At 29.9% G+C, this 17,560-nt stretch overlaps 1 long non-coding RNA gene across 1 annotated transcript; it reads left to right on the forward strand.

Annotated features, from left to right (window-relative positions):
• The first annotated feature begins 6,296 nt into the window (after window positions 1–6,296).
• Window positions 6,297–14,899, forward strand: LOC129976075 (uncharacterized). Its single transcript, XR_008785078.1, has 4 exons — window positions 6,297–6,452; window positions 7,862–7,992; window positions 9,492–9,666; window positions 12,686–14,899. It is a non-coding gene; the product is annotated as an uncharacterized LOC129976075 (long non-coding RNA).
• The last annotated feature ends 2,661 nt before the right edge of the window (window positions 14,900–17,560 follow it).

Genomic DNA, 17,560 nt, shown 5'->3' on the forward strand with positions numbered 1-17,560 from the left:
CACAAAACATTCTGAAAGACACTGCTGCTTCATCCATCAATCCAAACATTCTAAGAGAATCGGACAAGGGTAAGATTCTAAATACTATTACCCATTCATACTGTGCAGTAAGATGAATTTCTGGTCTAAAAGCACAATGCTATTAATTTGAACATTTCTGAGCATGTTCAAGATATTGATATTTTGGTTGTGCTGAGTAGTGCCAATATGTTAGGGAGACGTCGAGGCAATCATATTTAATATTCTGTCATTTCTCTGGCACTTACAAAAGGTTTGTAAATTTCATTCTCTCTGGAAGTGGACGTGTTAGGTTTACTACTATCTCTTTAGAGTTGGAATTAATTTTCCTAAAAAGCGCACAATCCTTGAAAAAAAATTATATGTCTTTTGGGGATGTGACAAACAATTGTTTATCGACTTGAAACTACCATATCTATTACAGAAAGTTAAAGAAAATATATTTTCATGGGCAAGAAGAGAATAAAGCTATAACATCTGCAAAGTTTAACGCTATCCTAAATAAATAAAGCGGTAAAATCAATTAATTATCTATTTTATGGCAAACGAAGGAAATGAGATTTTAAAAATGAATAAATGAACTAAAAAAAGAATAAGTTTTCTATTGCATTACCGTATCATAACGCTTTAAAGCAGAAATTCCTATTTCCATGCATTCGTCTATGTGTGAAGCTAAGTTGAATTTTCATGGATAAAATTTGCATTTCAATTCATAAAACAATCCTTCCTTAAGCATTTTTCATCCTTTGATAATTTAAAACAATAGAGAGTGGAACGATAATTTTTCAAGCGAACAATACAGTTGTAAAATTAAACAAAGAAAATGAATGCATTATTGAACCACTGCAATTTCTCTCTGAGAACAGATTCGGGAATAATGAGATGAGCCAATGGCAGAAAAACAGATTACTACTGGATCATTGAGAGATAACCAAATCATTCTATTTATTTTATTCATCGAATTTATTCACCATTTGAATATCGTGACTTGTACGAGATTTATCTGCAGCAAAGTACAAAAAAAAAAAAAAAAAAAAAAAAAAAAAAAGGGAAAGAAAAGTACTCTTCGAGTGTTTTTTTTTTTTTTTCGTGATTGATGAAGAATGAATTTTTCCATATATTATTCATATGAAATAAATAATTTTTTATCAAGTTAAATCTTATTATGCATGATTATGATGCCAAACGATATTTCAAAGAGAAAAAAAAATATTTCATTTAACTTTTATTCGGTTCATCAAAATGAAGAGCATATTAATTTTAATCTTATTTTGTGAGTAATTTTAATTATAATGCCACTAAAGTGAAAAATATTTTTTTAAATTATTTCATAGTAAGATTATTGTTTAAAGTCTGTTACCATTTATAAGGCAAATTCTGAATTTACTCACAAGTGATTTTATCTGTTAAGCAAATTATCTAAATTGGAACGAATTTGATTTGAAGTGAAATTCATCGAAATCAAGTGAAATTGAAAACAACGAGGATTTAGAAACAATGTAATTAATAGAAAAATATTCTTTTTCCCTTTATAGCTTAGATTTACTGATAAGGGGAGGGCAAGGGATCGAAATCTCAGATTGGGATGAGATTTAGTATAATGATAGTATACATTTAGAATGTTCATTCATGCAAATATTAAAAAGCAATTGTCAATCAATTTCGATAAAATGGTTCTAAAACTTTTGATAAAGTTTATATACTGATAACTTGACTCCCGTCAGGATGATCACGATGGCATGGTTGTCTAGGTAAACGTTTCGTATGCGGAAGGTCAGGGTTCAACCCTGGTTAGAACTTTTTTTTTCTTTTTTAATAACTTTTATTCAATTTAAAATTTACAAATACTCTTACTTAATATGTTTTTAATTTTTTCATCCAAAATAAATATTTATTATCGAAATACATAATAATTAAATTATAATTTTAAAAGAAAAAAATTATAAATAGATACATTTTATAAACAAAATAAAATTATTTAAATTTAATTAACGATTTACAGATAGTTTTAATTAATATGCTACTTATTTTTATGCAAGGATAAATGTTTATTATTTTATTACTTAAATTGTAATTTATTATTTAAAAAATAGTAATAAATATAAAATAAATGGTGATAATTATTAATTATAAATACTCGCATCGTAAAAAAAAATAATTCAATATTTCTAAAAAATTATCCTATATATATTTACTTTCGACTATATACAAGAACCAAAATGGTAACTTTAGTAAAAACATTGGAAAGAAAATATATTTCGACATCTTGCACAAGTGATAAATGATGATTCTCCACAAGAGCAAGGTTTCTTTAAGAGATGTATGGGAAACTTCATTGTAATTGTAAGCAATTACATAATCACATTAATTGTAAAAATTCATACGGTTTATTATAATATTGGTACTTAAATTTGTAATGAAATTACATTATTTGCCATAACATATGGTAAATGTAATAAAAATGTTCGCAGTTGTAGTAAAATCAACTGCATCATCAGGGGAGGTATACAGAAAAATAAAAAGAATACAGAAAAATATCCAGAATTCCAATTATATTTACACCTTATCAGCGTATTAAACGAAGGAATGCGAAAATTTATTTAATATTTCGAATATTTGGAAGACAGAAATCCATTGTTAAGGAAGATAGCAAAGCAAATGTTTTTGAAATATCAAACGCCTGTCATGTATTTATATAGTTAATGTAGAATTTTATTCAGAAATATTCACTCATACATCTTAGAAAACAGATCTCAATTGCTTCTTTTTTCACATCTTCTCTTTAAGGTTTTCTTTCCTGGCGTAAGAAACAACGATGACAATGGTGCAAACTTTGTTATTATCACTGATGGTGTCTTTCTTCGATATAGAGGTGTAAAATATGATGCTCGTTTTGACAAGTGATTCAACTATGATGTAAACTAGGCTTATATGCAGTCCATGATGTGAATCTCAGTTACAATAAAATATCTTCTACTATAGTTTATGTTATATTTATTGACAAGCAGCTTGAATGTAAATATATATAGCAAAAGATTTTAAATATGAGAAACAATATTACGGCCTCAAGGTATTAGCATATTTTTTTAAAAAAATAATTATTTTTATAAAAAGAAAGCAAGTGTGATTTTTCATATCAGACATTTTAAATCTTTTGTTTTTCTCCGGAGGATTGCGATGTTTTCATAAATAATCTACAGAGTCGAACTGCACCCTCACATAAATCATATTAACAAATAGTAGCATTAAGTTACTGTCAGTGAAACTACTTTTAACTGTGCTTTAAATTTGTTGTAATTGTTTGTTTGTAATTGTTTTACTGCTACGTCTAATCTCTCCAAAAGGATTATATATAAGGTTTTAGATAAGTGTTGTGATTGCATTTAATTTATTATTTCCTTGTATAACTTTAATTAATTTAAATTTGTATAACTTTAAAAAACGCTATACTTTTATTGTATCTCTTATTTTCTAATCAATTCGTTGTTGTTTACAAAGCACTACTTTTAATCGTAGAATTCACTATCCTTGAAAATGCATTACTCAGATATATGCAAATAAATACTTAAAAAAGTGCAATATATATATATATATAGGGATTGCAATACCGGACCAAAAGTTCAATACCGGTATTCGGTATTTTTTAGGTCTTAAAATCGGGATACCGGTTTTAGTACCGGTATTAGAAATTTTAGAAAAAGAAAGAAAACACAGGTGTTTCTTTGTTTTATTTACCAGTTTTATTAGAAAGGGCAAACATCACAAAAAATAATTTGTAACATAAATTATAACAGTATATAAAGAATCACAAAAAAGTATAGGAACAACTTATTTATTTAAATTACAAAAAATTGTAAATATCAGTATTCAGTCTGTGGTACTAATACAAATTTTTGAAATGTGGTCTTAAAAAACATAATGCATCAATTGCACTGTCATTAAGCCTGAAAAGTAATATTGTGTGAAAATTACCAGCTGTCGAAAACGCTCTTTCGGCATCTACGCTAGTTGGTGATACTGTTAGCAATGCGCGATATACTTTTTCCAAGTATTTACCTCTAAATTCCTCATCTTGAAATAAATCGATTTCTTATCGGATGGTTTTGGGATATAGCTAATTTCTATATTGTATTTTAGTTCGTTGAAATTTTCTTATTTATCGTTAATTCTAATTTTTTTCAAGAGACAATTCTTTTTCACTATCGACAGTAGGATCATCATAGTCTTCGATAACTGAACCGAATTCTTTTGAATGTGGATAGGTTTGTGGGTAAAAAATTTTAAGAAAATTTACTATAACTTAATCAGATTTGAATTGGTTATTTTCTTTTCTTCTTTTTCATTTTCATTTTTAAAATCATTATAATTATGTAAATACCATAAGACATTTTCTATTTCGGTATGCCTTTCTTCTGTGCGATTTTTCAATGTAATATATAATCTTCAGATAGTGATGCGTGCTGTGTGATGTGTGCTGTTAGGAGTAAACGGTTCCAACGTGTTTTAAAACCTAATATTAACATATATTCTGTTTTATTTTCAGTTAGTATGTATTTTAGTAATATGTTATCTTTTATAGGGGAACGTTTAAATATCTTAACAATTTTTCGATCTTTATAAATTATAGGAAGCAATTCTTGATGGCTTAATATTTCATCCTCATTAGCAATATCTTCTTCAACAATTACATTGTCAATATCACTCTCACTCTTACTCTCTTCAAAATTGGAATCCGAAGTTTTTATATCCACAGTATTTGGATTCTTCTGTTCTTTATTTTTTTGTTATAATACATCTATTACTCCTAACTGAATTCCAAGAGCATAGCACAATTGCTGATTTGCACCAATCAACTTTCCAACTTTTTTCATAACTGTTGCTCCATCAGTCATTATGGATACAATTTCTTCTTTCAGGGATAATCCATGTTTCGCTAATTTAATTTTAAGCCATTAATTAGTTAATTAATTTCGCCCATTAGGGAGACATAAAAACAAAAACGTATACTATTTTACTTTGTTGGCGAATCCCTGAACATATAATGGAGACAATTTTAAAAATGTCTAGTAAATACCGAAAAATTGGTATTTAAACTTGTGAATACCGGTATTACAAAATTGTACAAATGGCTCAAAATACCGGTATTCGGTATCCCGGTATACCGGTATTGCAATCCCTATATATATATAATATCAGCAATAAGCTGGATTCTACCTAACTAGCGTTGATATATATAATATCAGCAATAAGCTGGATTCTACCTAACTAGCGTGCGATTCATACTTGTTATCTAACTGGTTGGCCCTCTTCTCTACTAAGAAATTATAAAGAGGAGAGATCATCTAATTAGACAGCTAATTTGAATCGAAAGCGAGATATATATAATATCTGTTGAACGTGTGAATGAACGTGTTCGAAAGAATTGCATATAATTTCAGTGAAACTTATTTTGTTAATACAATTTTTAATGCTCTTCCAAACAGTTTTAAATAACACTTTCATCAAATTTAATCTGTCAAATTTTCAAACGGAAATTAAAAATTATCAGCTGCAATCGAACGTCTCAAATAAATTTGCAATCCAAACACACACAAAAAACCCTGCATTCTTGAGATTTTAGCATTTGAAAAGATCAAAAAGACTTTTATTTATTTGAGTCATGATGCAAATTAATACAGAGAGACAAATAATGGATTACATATAGGGGAGAAATCAGGGACAAATTTTTAAAAAAGAGATTTCATTTTTTAAAATATTCAAATTTATGAAAATATCCTGAGAAAAGTCAATTTTTATCGAAAAATAAGTATATAAAAAGCAATAACCACTATCGATTTCTTATTGGTTTATTTCAGATTAAAGTCAAATACTGAAGCCATTGGAAGATTATTTGAGGGAAGATATTTAGTTTTGAAACTTGATGAGATGTTGATGATGTCGCAATAACCATCTTAATATTTTACCGATAACAACACCCCATCATTGAGAAATAATTTAACCAACGATGTGCATATATCGCGTACCAGCAAATATATCGTAGATATTTAGCAGAATTGATTCATGCATCTGCAAATCTCCGACTGCGAAACCAGGACTTGACCACTAGGCCACTGCGGTCCTCAATAATTTCTAAAGAGGAAAAGCGTTTTGTATTTGCATTGTGAAGAAGATGCATCATTTGTCAAATGAAAACTCTTTTGACCGCGCTTGCGCATTCATCACTTTGGAACGATATAAGTAATCCGAAGTGAAGTCTCTCGTTTGGATTTCGTGCCGCACGTTGCTATTGTTTATTTCACAGAAGAACTTTCTAGAAATTTCAGATTGATTCGAAATTTCTCCCTGCTGAACTCGGCATGGTGCCGTGCTGTGCGTCCTTCAAATATTATTTCGTACAGAAAGTTCCAGAAGCTTTTGCTCTGATATGGAAAATAGTAAGTAACATTAATTTTAATACAACCTCAAAGCGTCAATACTTGAGTTTTATTGAGTACAAGGCAACACTATTCAAACTAAATTACATTAATTTCAAACTTTGTGTAGGTGATAATTGTTTTTTATTCATATACCAAATTTGTATCATACGGATCTTAAAATTTTTGTTGTAATTTGGAAGCATTTTGGCGAAGTTTTAAAACTTTAGTTATATTATTCCGTGTGTTAAAAGAGGCAGTTTATTGAGCATTTATGGAAACTCCAACTTCTACCCAATATCTAGTGACAGAAAGTTCCAAATTGTTGAGCTTCAATTGTCAAATGTTTTCAACGGTATGGCGGTATATCAGATTAGAAGTTTCATTCTTACTAATAGGGCCTATATTCAAAATTTTAAATAACGATATTCTTTAGAAGATAAAACGAATAACTTCTTGAACATGGAATAGCTTTTTCCACAGATTTCTGTTTCAAGAAGTGAATAGCAGTTGTATTAATAAACATTTAGCATTTCATAAATGTATTTTAACCAACTAATAACTCGAGCCGTTTTGTAGCACTCTGCGAATTTCTTGCCTCTAATTTAAAATTACACACACAGTTTAACTTATAAAGCTTATATATTCACACTTTATCAATCTTTAAACCTTTATGCGACATTTCAAATATATGCTGAGTTCTTAAAAAGAAACGATGGTTTTCGCTGCACATCGAATTTCCGCACCGAAGCAGTGAGCAACAGTCGCCTCTCGAGTTGCAACATTAAATCGCGTGGTGAGCGAGTCACCTTTCGAGGGCTAAAATTCAATAAAATCTGTTCTTTCTCTCGCCTATTGCAAAATTTTCAAGTTATCTATGACGAATATCTACCCAAAATTGGTAAGTTATAAGTTGTAATTGATCGGGATAGCCTGGTTAGTAGGGTATTGGATTCGCATCCCTCGGGTTCCGAGTTCGAACCCCACCGGCTGAAGACTCCCCGTGCGTGTGGTAGCTAGCGCACGTATAAATCTGTCGTGGTCACAGTCCTCCATGTCGAGAGTATTACCACTTGGAGTACTGGATTAGGGGTTATCGTTCTCCGATTCAGGTCTAAATTACAATCTGTGGATGAGTGAATGAAGTCGTCCCGTAAAATGGGTTGTGACGTGTGTAGCTAAGTCGTTCTCTTGGCCCTAGATGGCGCTACTGAAAAAAAGACTTCAAGAGACCCCGAATTACTTGAAGTCAGTGGGCTTGTCTAGACAAGAGCCATTAGAAACAATAAGTTGTATTTTATTTGACATTTGTAAATAAACTGTTGGATATCTATCAGACCGAAAATCAATTCCCATTTAACAATCGTGGCAATTGTATACAATACAATCCATTCGAGATGGATAATATTTGGGTATATTACTCTTTCTAGGTTATGAAGTTCCAAAACTATTAAAGAACTTCTGCATTACACGATTCTGCTATGGTGCAAATGCATTTTCTGAAGATCCCGTATACGTTCTGTAACATTCATCTGAATTCTCAAGCGAACATGAATCTAAAGTAAGTGAATTTTAACAATTTCTGCTTGATTTACTCTTATGAAAATGCTATTTTATTGAAGTAATTAACACTTAATGGTTGCATCCTTGCATGTAATCTAAAAATATGTGCAATGTTCAGATTTTAAGCGAGATCAAGTTCATTTCCTTTGCTATGGTACAGAAATCTGAAAAAGTGGTAACTCTAGTACTCTTCTCGATGTTTGATCAGGGTTCAAATTTATAGGGCCAATAAATTTTGGATTCCATTTTGCTTTAAAACAAAACATTAATTAAAGCATGCATCTTTTATGCAAGATTCGAATAATTTAAGTGAAATAAAATTTATTTTGGTTTGAATGGAAATTTTTAAACAATCGGAATTGATAGAATTTAGCTGATCGGTATAGTTTAGATAAAAGATGGAAGGGAATTGAAAGATGAATTAAAGCTTTCAGATTTATACTGGGAACACGCTTATTTAATTTAAAAGAACTTAAGTAGTTCTTTGTATATCAATTAGGAAAAGATTTTATCCTATCTGCTAGGTACGAAACGCGAGGTTCAAATAGAAAGGGCTTAAGCAAATAAGAATAATCCAATTTATGCAGGTAATTTTTGTGCTGTTTTCTATGATTTTGCTCCTCATTGAAGTACTAAAGCCTCTTGCATTTTCTACGCGTAATGGGTTTACTATTTCGGCATCCAGATTTTTAATAAAATTGTCTTCTGTTTAATAAGCATTTAAATATTTTCCAAGTTTCTGATTTAATGTATACTAAATAACTCTCTCCGTCTTTGGATAACCTTTTAAAGTGATGCTAATAAACACCCAAGCATTAAATGAGAATCGAATCCAGCGATTATTCCACTGACAATTTTAAGATTTTGTATTTTGAAATCTTGGATTTTACGATTCAATAATTTGTTTACCTAGCGTCAAAACAAGACCGTTTTATCTTGATACTGATAGAAATACTATAACTTGGAATCTTTATCAATCTTATAGCTGATATAGTAAGTTTGGTATTCATGTTTTTCATGCTTCAATTTATTAAATGTAGACTCCCTATGAAAATTTTGAACTTGTTTCAGAAAACTAATCAACTAATATCGAAAATCAATGCGTGTACAAAATTTCAGAACTGTATATAAAACTAGAGAAAAGCCGAACTTTTCCGAACAAAAAAAGCAAACAAATGATTTATTAACAAAATTGATAATTTCTCAAATTTCCTCAAATAAAGACTCAATTTTTCCAATTGACTATTTAACATATGCATTAATATCAAGGTAACGTGCACTAAATATCTAGAAATTTTTGTCCCGCTCTCTACTTGGAAATTTCGAAGTAATTTGAAGTTATCTATCCGAATTAAATTGTAATTATAAATTATTTGATATTTGCAAATAAAATTTGATACTTAGTTATCTGTTGATTTGAAAACCATAAATTCACAAATGAAAATGAGTGCAACTTAATCAGTTTCCATCTGGCAATATTTCCCTTTATATTTTTAGGTTGAAAACCATCGTTGACGGAGGAGTTTCGAAATTACGATTTCGGAATACTCGGAAGCCCGGAACTTCCCGATTGAATAAATGAATATTCTGCTGCGCTTCACTCGATTTCCAAGGGATCCTGCATTTGTTTTGAGTCCTTCCATGGAAATTTCTGGCTGACTTGTATGTAAAGGTAAAAAAACTTAAAAATTGTTTATTTTTATTAAAATGTAATCCTACTGAAATTAACATTTATTGTTCATTTGCTTGCGTGTAATCTAATAATAGTGCGGTGTCCACATTTTACATATGGTCAAACATTTTGCTGGTGGGATGAAATCCATATAGAGGGTGCCGGATGTAGCGTTGTTCTCCTTGTAGGATGAGGGTTCAGAACTCTAGGGTACTCCTAAAAATGCTCCTAATTCAAAATAGAATTTTAAAATAACTAATCTTACTTTACTCAAGATTTTAATCGTTTATCTATACTTATAATAAAGCTCAATGTGTGTGTGTGTTGGTGCTCTACAGGCCAGACCGTTTGACATACAGCTACCAAATTTGGTACATGTATACCTTGGAGGTTGGGAATGTGCACCTGGGGTTTCTTTTTTCGAAATTTTAATTAGAATTTTAATTATTAATTAAAAACCAACTTTCCCGCCAAATAAATCTTCCATTTTCCCCACCGCCAACTTTTCCGCCAAAAAAAATCTTCCATTATCCCCAGCGCCAAACGAGAAAGGCTTCAGTTTTTTTTTCTCTCAACAGTAATGAGGCTAGGGTTAAAATTTTTCGGCGGATTATTTCAATCGGTTCTGTTTATTTTCTTAATGTTTGATGCATTTAAAATTAAACATTGTTAATGAATCAATCTTTCAGATTCATTCCGAAGTACTTTTGAATTAAAATAAAACAGAATAAAGGAAATTAAAAATTTCTAATCCGCATAGCGTTACCCCAACTGGCGTAGAAAAAATCACGTATTTGCGTTACGTAACCGGCGAAGAAAATTCACGCATGCGCATTCTGTTCTGATTGTTGCCATGACAACGTTATCAATGGATGATTTAAATTATTTTTGTGTTAGTTGCATGCTTTTGTAAGTAAATTGTATTTATGTTAGTTATATATTTTTTGTATATGCTTATAGTTTTAAGTACATCGTTTTTTAAGTAGTTTTTTTAAAACCTGTTTTCAACCGTTTATTTTAAACGATTCGTTTTATTTTCTTAGTGTTTGATGCATTTAAATTTAAACATTGTTAATTAATCGATCTGCTCATAATGAATCTAAGAAAATTTTGTTGACCAACTCTTGAGATATTACATAAATTTAAAAAGATATTCTTTAGTGCCCATAAAGTTTAAACGCTGAGTGACTCTATTTTCAGTAATCAGATTATAAAAAAATGCTTTGTTTCAGTAAAAAATATTATTATATTAATTGAAGATAAATTCTTTCCACTTTAATTTAAAGCATAAATTCTACGGGTGCTAACAGAAAATGAGATACATATTACGTTATGACTGAAGGCCTTTATAATATTATGAATGAATTATATGATAATCAAAATTTGAAGTTTTAAAATATTTTGATGAAGAAGCTATTAAAGCTAAAGAAATTGCATAAAATATTTAATTATTAAAATTTTAACGAACATTAAGATTGGCGAACCGGCTGGTCGCCAAAGGCGGCTAGTATATAATAAGCAAAAGTCAAATAACTCATTTTTAAAGGGTTCAAAAGTTTCGATGGATTATACCCCAAGTTAACCAGAGGCAGTATACTTTGATATTTATTAAATGCGATTTAAAAATAAGATGGAGTGAATTTGAAAATTGGATTTAACGATGTTTTTGTACGTTGTTTATGAGGAAGGGTGACTTAAATTTAAATTGTTTTAAAAAGTTCCTTATATTGATTATATTAAAGAGAAATGTATCAAATCTAAAAGTTAAAAACGATTTGCCAAAACACCAGGTTCACAAATGTTATAAGCAAATGACAAACGTAACCCCGTGTGAGTTATTTTACGAGTTCAGAGTCGTCAATGTTTAGATGACAATAGTTCTATGTATACTTTCATGAGAGTAGAAAATATAGATGTTTAGTATATATCCCCTTGTTATCCAGTTCGCCGTGTGAATTGCCTGTGATCCACACCTATTTAGAAATTAACTTTGCTACAAATAAAATTGTAAAACAAGAACCTTATTAAGTAGTCTTCCGAATCTCAAGCAGGATTCATGGCAACAAAAATGTTAAATTTTATGTAATGATTTTTGACTCATTGATTCATAGCTTACATTTTCTAATGTCAAGTATGTTTTACCTCTGGGTTGTTCATTACTCTTTTTAATGCAGTGATAAAATAATTTTTTGCTGAAAATATTTTCCAAACATTTTTGTCTAATATATCAATTGATTAACCCTAAAAGACATCACCCTGATTTTTGGAGTAACCATTTCATTTCGTTCTCGTAATTACCCAAGCCGATATTTGGAAACTATTTTAAGATTTTAATTCTTTATCATTAATTTCTAAACTCCAATTAATTTTCAAGTATGAATACCAAAGCACAGCCTTTCTCTTAAGTTTCTCGCAGAGATGCACTAAACTGGAATTCTAACGATACCTGTAACTTTCAGCGATTGTCGGAAATACGCTTTTCCATATCTTGATTTTATTAACATAGGTCTTCAATGAAAATCTTTCCTTTTTTCAGTTTTATAAAGGCGTGCTTAAAGACTAGAATTTTGTCTTTAAGGTCTCCAACTTTTACCACTTTAATCGATTTTTGTATTATCATAACTGAAACTTCATAATTCATGATTATTTCATGGTTGACACTGTTTTTATATCATTTTGATATATATTTAGAACTGAAAATTATGAACTGTAAAATCAAACCAGAAAGCAATACCTGCCCAATTTCTAAACTGTACATAAATTGAATGAAAAAAATTGTTTAGAAAATTAATTTCATCTTTTCTCGGCACATGAATTATGAAAGTTCAGTATTTCCATCAAATGTAATGTAGTAGAAATTGAGCATTTTTCATGAAACGGTAGACTCTCAAACGAAACCTCAACTGTTCTTCTATAAATTTCTTCAAAACTTTATTTTTTTTTTCAAAGTAAAGACAGTAGAAATAGATTTTGTATTGTATTGTCAAGCAAGTATTTACAATTGCATAATTCTTTCTAGGATGACTTGAATGGAGGCCTGTTTAATGGCAAGATATCCCATACCACCTGCTTTCTAAATAAAGATGGATGTGCCATCTTCTAAAGTGAGAATCTGGAGGTGTTGAAATTTCCTCAAGATGGATGTAAGCTCCAATGAATTTAAATACTGAACTTTTAAAATATTAGTACTAAAATCTAGCTTCTATCGTGATTTAATTAGTATCGTTTGTTGAATTTATTATTATCTGTGGTATGCAGTATATGATACTTAGATAAGCCCTCTGACCAGAACGGTGGTCAATATGATCGTTAAAGTGTTAAGTAAACATATATTTAAATTCCGGTTAGAGGGGTTGTATAAAAAGTTTACCAACCATTTAAAATCGTGTTAAAGCAGCTCTTTAATTAAATTGCTTATATTGTGCCTTCGCTGCATCATACGGAGTTTTGACACTTAATGATGTGCAAACGAATCTAAATCTATTGTAGTACTCAGTTTCGCGATCTCGGTGCAAGCTCAACGAAAGATTAAGAACTCCAAGCATTCTACAAAGGGGCAATCAAGGATTTTTCCCCAACTTGTTACTTTTCACTGGATATTTCCAAGTATGGAATAGATATTGAACAATGAACTTAACCGAATATATTGGAAAATGTTTGCTGTCTACTTAAATTTTGTCGTAAAAGTATAATATTAAATACGAATTTTTTCAAATCTTTTCCTTCAAGCTAATCATAATTTTGCACACTGGATTCGTCATTGTTCATTTTGTTATTTATTGTGATGTTTGGTTTGTTTTTATGGATATTTTTATATCCTCTTGTTCTGCAGAGAAATTCTGAACAGATAGGAATTTATTTAAATGATCAGTAGTGTTTGCAGCTGCTGAGTTCCAACTGCTTGTAGTCAAGTTGATTCTCGCCAAATCATCAATAAAGTTTGTAAAGAATGAGTCTCATCCGACATTTCTGGTCACTTTTTTCTACACTTGCTAAAGAAACACGTGCATAAGAAATTGATATTCCATTTGTTTATTTTATTGCAGCTTCGATTTTGAATTGCCTCAGTCTGTGAACAGCTCCGCGGGGGAAACAAGGGCATTTAAACGGCAAATTTTCAATTCATTTGGTTTGCTAAAACTCCAGTTTAATATATTAATCTCGTCATTTTTTTTTTGGTTATTCCCATTGTTTTATGCAGCAACAATGGTTGAACTTCTAATCTCTTATTAAAAAAATTACAACCTAATTGAATTCCCTTGGATTAGGATCTCGTGTTCATCTGACTAATTATTTCTCGGTTCCCCAATTTTTTCAATATTAAGGAGACTTGATTTTCCTAAAATCTTCTTGGAAACTTGGTGACCTCTTCAGATCCAATTATAAATAGAATTGATGACACGAAAAATATTAACAAAGGTTTTCTTTTAAAGTTTCCAGGAAAAGGAATAAATCTTAAACAACTGAAATAAACTATGCAGACTTCAAGAATTTCTGAAAAATCTGTATAAATGTATACTTATGAATTGAGTATCGGAATCAAATTGCGTATTTGGTAATGTGGGGAGCTGGCAGTTCCTGCTTTCTGCTCCTAGCTTAATAGATTATACAGAAAATCAATTTGAAACATTAGTACTTTTTCAGGGCCGACTTTTATCACGAAAACTTTATCAATATATATCCAGTAAAATAAAATGCAAGTTAAAAAATATGGAAATATAGGCTGGTTGTTTGGTAAAACGTTGGCCAAATTCAGATTTAGAAAGTAATATGATCAGTGATTTGACTCTAATCTGTTAACTCTTGGTTATTAATTGCAAGTAGTTCGTAAATATTCTTAAAGATGAACTTTCTTTTCACTAACAAATATTGCGAAATGTATTCATTTTTTTATAGAAAGTTACAAAATGCCTAAAACTTCATACGAAAAAACTCTGTAGAATTTTTAGTTCAAAATTAATACAAGAGCCGATAACAGTTGCCAAACTGCATCTTATAATTGTAAATATCATAATTGCTCACTAATATTTATAAAGACGAATTTGTGATCAGCGGTTTATTCTACAAGTAATTGCCATTAAAGGCGCAAAACGCGTATTTTTGGAATTTAAGAATAAATAAATTTTGAATATCTTGAAAGTTGAGATTGATAAAACTTCTAGCTTCGGCGCATTTTTAAATTAAGATCAGAAAATGTAAACAGGAAAATTTGTAGAGGTAGTTAGGCTCCGTTAATTTAAATTAATATTTATAATCGGTCTGCACAATTTTCAAGCATTTTTTCGTCGCTATAAATGTAAAACAAACGTCTTTTTTTTAAAAAAAAATTATCATTATAAATACCTAAAGCCTTTTTAATTCAATACTTAATATTTCTATTTATAAACATATTTAACTTTGTTTAACTAAGTTACTCGAGGTTATTAAAATGAGTGGTTTTATCTTTCGGACTAGGATGTAAAAGTACGAAATTAAGCTTCTTTCTTAGTTTTAGACAAGCAAATTAAGCAAGAGATGAATGTAATGTGTGAAAGTGTTGAATGAATGGTTTTCAATGCAACGAATCTTAAAAGAATGAAATGATTAAAGTATTTAAGTAGAGGTTTTATTGGAGGTTCAGAAAGGACGTTTTATTGGAGGACATAAGTAGACGGTGGGTATGCCAGCCGGCTGGTGGGTGGGTAAACTTTGGAGCTCGGGTAGAATTAGATAAGAATTTTAAAGAAGCTTAATTTATACTTTTAACATCATAGAAAATATAACGGGAAGCTATTAACTCTATATTTCTGCAAAATAAAATCTACCGAATATTCATTTTTCAAAAATAAAGCGGGAAAAGAGCTAAATTTGACAGAGTTCAGTTAAAGTATTAAATGTAAATTTTTTAGTGCATATTTTAATACAAGATTTCTTAATATAATGCTACGTTAAGGAAGAAATTTTATATAAAATTTCTTTATTAGGGTTAATTTGTAAGACGTTTTGTAAGTATCCGTACCCCTCTTGAGCATTGTTTCCCCATGGCAGTCTTTAATTGTAAATTTACTTTCTAGTGTAAGCAGCTGATCACTTAATGTTTAATCTTACGAAGAAAGGAAACTTAATAGTCACTTTTAATTTGAGTAATTGCTGTCGAATTTGCTCTTAACATCTAAGTATAGATTAGAGTTCTCATTTTTTCTTAAACGAATGTATTTGAAAGTTTTAGTTTTACGATTTTCAAGCGAGTTCGGCGCAGTTTATCAACTGATCCTGCGCCAAGATAATATTCACACAGTGATGTAACATACACTAAAAGATTAAGTATAGATAGTGGTGAATTTCGCAACAAATTGGATTTCAATAATTTATACATTATGTTTAGTTCCAAAAAGAAACATATCCAGGCATCCATTTTAAGAGCAACTGTAGAAATGCGCAGACATAATCAGTTTGACAGTACTGGTTGTAATAGACCTTCCACTTTCACCTTTTTACAGAATTTCATATTGTTTAAACAATTTTTTCTTTTATCTTAAACTTATTGTATAATCAATTGTTGCATTATCAGATTAGAGCAGCTTGTATTCTATTGAACATTTCATATTTTGGAATTCTTTCTATGCATTCTAAAGCTTGCAAGTTTCGTTGACGAAGTTACCCTTGTTTATGAAATTTCACTTGTCCATGTTATGGAAACTATTTGGTTAGATTTTTTATCAGCGCCTATTTTAAAGGAAGTCCAGATTATTCGTGGGTGATGATGTCGATGGCCTTCATAGAGGATTGGTGCCTAATTCCAAGTATATATTATAACGGTCTCAAAGTCAAAAACTAATGATAGTGTTAGATCCTCTGTCCGTCATGGTGAAAATGGACTTCAATATACATAGAAGTAAAAAATATATAATATACAGAAATAAGTTGCCTATTCCTGAAAGTCTTGAGTGAATGCGCTTTCGTATGTGTTCTTTGAAGGAGAAAAATAACCTCCACCAACCTGCCAGACAACGAAATAAAGTAGCTTTTGACAAAGTTGCACATCGCTTTGAAAAATTTATAATTATGCATAATTCGCGTGTATTTCTGTCCATAGAGTTTAAGAAAAAATATCATTTACTTATACCAAATGAATGAGTTTATCGACTCCTGTTCTTGTGAAGGTATTGAAGTTTTGATACTTCAAGTGTTAAATATCCAAGTGAAAAAATTAATTGGAAAAATTCTGTATGTTAAATTTGATCTCAAATAATCAAATGCCTTAGTCTCGGAGTAAATGAAATTCTCTTAAAATTGGTTCATTCATTTAAATTCAAGAGTGCTGAATTATTAACTATAGTAATACTCGAAATGAATATTCTTTTAAATGGTTGGTAAATCTTAATGTCTGCAGCTTCTGTTTTTTTTAAAAAAAAATTGTTAAAATTATTGATTTCTGTAAAATTTAGATAAATATATATATATCGTATAATTTCATGATAAGTTCTTAATCTTTCAATTTAGATGTAATTTGTAATATTTTTGTTCCTACAGCTGATCTATAATAGATTTGATATAAAATGTCATTTCTTCTGGTAAAATAACTTTGTAGTTTATATTTGCTTATTTTGCCTAAAATGTACCTACTGCAGAGAATATAGAGACTGGGTGACTAATTGTATTTATGTAATATTTGTACTCCAACTTCACAAGTTAGAGAATTTTTCATTACATCTCGGCATTTTTGGAAGCAATGCCTCTTTTCCAACAGATTTGAAATTATGATATTTGATAATAGCATAATACAATATTTCGCTTCGTTTCATAAATGAATTTGAAAACGTTGAATTTAAATGCCGATTTTTAAAAATGAGCATTCAAATGTTTAAAGCAATTTTTCTTCTAATCTAATGTATCTAAATTCAATTAAGTTATA

Source organism: Argiope bruennichi, chromosome 7 (assembly GCF_947563725.1).
Source record: "Argiope bruennichi chromosome 7, qqArgBrue1.1, whole genome shotgun sequence".
Taxonomy (NCBI): Eukaryota; Metazoa; Arthropoda; class Arachnida; order Araneae; family Araneidae; genus Argiope; species Argiope bruennichi.